The 3,210-nt window shown below is 33.7% G+C and overlaps 1 protein-coding gene across 3 annotated transcripts in view; it reads right to left on the bottom strand.

Moving 5' to 3' along the window:
* LOC118740730 overlaps positions 1–3,210 on the bottom strand; it is a 226,132-nt gene that overhangs the window by 53,192 nt on the left and 169,730 nt on the right. The window lies entirely within an intron of this gene.

The raw sequence follows: 3,210 nt of genomic DNA, 5'->3' as shown, positions 1-3,210 counted from the left end.
TTTTTTGGAATGTAAGATCGAATGATGCACATATGTATACATATATGTAGGTACATAATTTAAATACATACATAAACAGTACATTAATAATTTCTGTGTCTACGTTCATACAAAAAAAAAGAAAAGAAAAGCAACCAAAAACAAAAACAAGTAATTTTTAAGCAAAAACAAAACCGACTTCAATTCTCATATAAAAATTTAAGATTATCGGTAATTTATTCATAATTCAATGATCGGATTTTAACCAAATTAATATGGAATTTATTGAAATCGGTTAACGTCCAAAGTTATGCGGTAACATACAAAAACAAAAATATTCCAACGAATTGATAATCTTTTCCTTCCTTTTCGGTTAAAAAAAAGAAAATCCACCTCGGCCAACCTTAACTATGCCACTCGATAGCTACACACAGAAAATACATTCTTTGATGCAAGGAAAAAAGTATATTATTCTAAGGAAATATTACCTTGAAATGGCTCCAAAGACATGGGTGCCTTAATATAAGTGAACGATTTGCCTCAATTTAAGGAAAACACAATTCCTTAGTTTTCAGTACTATTTTCTTTCTTCTTAGGAAAAGGTAAGTTGCCTTGAAAGGGTTAAGTATGTAATTTTCTATACTGAGGGGGCCAAAATGGAGTGCGGTCTGGGTGCGGGGGTGTTCTCCGAAGCGTTGAACGTCTCTCTCTCGTTCCAACTACCGAACTTTGCTAGCATCTTCCAAGCCGAAGTACTGGGAATCGTAAGGGCCTGTAAAGAATTATAGAGAAGCTGCGTGGGAATGCGATAAGCATATATCTTCTCAGATACCCAGATGGCACTTCTAGCACTTGCCTCATCGGTAAAAAAAAATGCTCGACGGCCGAGTTAATATTCATCTCCCTCATCTGGGTTCCCGGTTATAGGAACATACACAGAAATGAGAGGGCTAACGAGTTGGCTAAGGCCGGAGCATCTCTTGATGAATCCGAAGCAGAGACAATATACCGTCCACTCGGACTCATCAAAAGGTAACTGCATTTGCAAATCGTATGAATGGCTGCTGAACGTTGGAAAAACCTTCCAACCTGCAAAAATGCGAAGAACATATGGCCGCATTATGAAAAGCCAAAGACAGAAGAACTTCTCAAGAGGTCAAGGAAAGATATAGTCAAATTAACACCCACGATAATGGGACATTGGCCCATTGGCGAACATGCGGCTAAAATGGGCCTTCCGTACAACGCTCGGTGCCGTAGCTGTGAGGGAAGTAAGGAAACACTAACTGCACTGGCGCGAGGGAGTTTTGCCATCCAAAATCTTAAGAGAGATCTCCAAACGCACCATTACTAGCCTAAATAGGCTCATCGAAAATCCAAATGGTTTGACGAAACCGAATCATGAAAGCAGAAAAAAATCAAGGATCCCAGAGAAAGCATATCAAAATAGTGTTATAAGTACTTATTGGGTCCTGGGCTCGTGCCCAGGCGACGCTTTTACCAACAAACTAAGTTTGCAATTGGAACACAAAATTTCGGAAACGCAAGACAAATCATTCAAAAATAGTTCAGCTTAATTAAAAAATTTCTACCTTTTATTCCCTTGATTCAATAAGTTTATAAAAGCACTTGAAACTTTGTGTTGATAAAATAATTTAGTAAACAATACCAAGAAAAACATATCTACAGACTAGGGCTGTGCGATTAATTGATTATTCAAAATTTTAATTAATCATAAAGTAAATAACTCAATTATTCGATTAATTGGAAATTATGATTACTCAAAAGTTCAGTTACTCGAGTAATCAAGATTTTGATTAACCAAAAAAAAAATATTTGAGTAATTTGCTTTATGATTAATCAACATTATGAATAAAATGAGTAATCAACATTTCAAAGTACTATTTACATACATACATATCAAGCAGTTGAAGTTCCTTGATACTTTGAAAAAAAACGTTTCTGTTTTCAAAAATTAAAATGAGATACATACATACATACATATTTTTTTCATATACAGAATATAAAAAAGAAAATAGGCATTTTCCAAAGCAAACTCTTTTAACGAGCAAAATTAATTTTTTTGAGTAATCATATTTCTAGTAACTCGATTAATCATCGTTTTGAGTAATCAAAATCTTGATTACTCGAGTAATTGATTAACCGAATAACTGATTAACCAACTTGCTCGAGTAACCCAATAATCGCACAGCCCTACTACAGACATACATACATAATTGTTTGCTTGTGCCCATTTTTTGTTGCCACAATTGTTTCGTTCTTAAAATTTTCGGTAAAAACAAGCGTCGATGAAATATGAAGCTAATGATTGCATAGCCGAAAAATTACTGTTTATGACCTTAGCCATAGGCTTGAATAAATGAAACTTCAAAAATCTTGTCGGTGAGGTAAAGGGTTGCCAGACGTACCCCATTGGGGGGGGACATACCCCATTTTGACTTTTTGTCCCCTTGCTATGGAAGGCTGCGTAGGTCCCCCATTTTTGCCCGAAATCATCACATTTCGCTTAAAGCGTGTTTGCATTGTTCAACTTTCACAGGCGATTATTAGTTGAATCAAAGTTTAACGAAAAGTACCATTTTTATTTGAAAACATTCGGACGCCACATATATAAAGCTGAATATGTACACATATATACATAAATGTACGTACACTAGCGATAAAAACTGAGTGCGTGTTGATTTTTTTAAATATCAAAATACAGTGTTTTTTAAGTTAATTTTTTTACTTCTTAAAAAATATGTTTCATGCTTGAGACAAAACCATATACATACATCAATCAAACGTGCAAACTTAATAAAATTTTTGGAAAAATGCAACAAATTTCCATTAAAATTTTTAATTTTTTAATCAGAATTCTTGGATATGCAGTTACATGCCTAATGAAATTTTAGTAAAATGAGTACAAGTTTTAAACGGCGGTTTTTTCATATAAGAAGTGCAATTTATAAAAAATGGCGCTGATTTGTTTAATTTTTTTTTTGCAAATGGTCTTGCGCATTTTCTTCAAATTCATATTTGTATGGAAAAAACCCATCAGCAAAAAAATATCAAAAATCCACACGATTTTTAGTCGCGTAAAATTTGCACTTATTTTACTAAAATTTCATGAACCATATAACTGCATATTCAACGAGTTCAGATTAAAAAGTCCAAAATTTGTATGGAAATTTGTTCCATTTTTCTAGAGGTTGTATTATCTAAGTTTAA

This window comes from Rhagoletis pomonella, unplaced genomic scaffold (assembly GCF_013731165.1).
Source record: "Rhagoletis pomonella isolate Grant_MI unplaced genomic scaffold, Rhpom_1.0 Rhpom_scaffold_00006, whole genome shotgun sequence".
NCBI lineage: Eukaryota > Metazoa > Arthropoda > Insecta > Diptera > Tephritidae > Rhagoletis > Rhagoletis pomonella.
The sequence above is the reverse complement of the archived record's forward strand: the minus strand, read 5'-3'. Positions and strand labels throughout refer to the sequence as shown.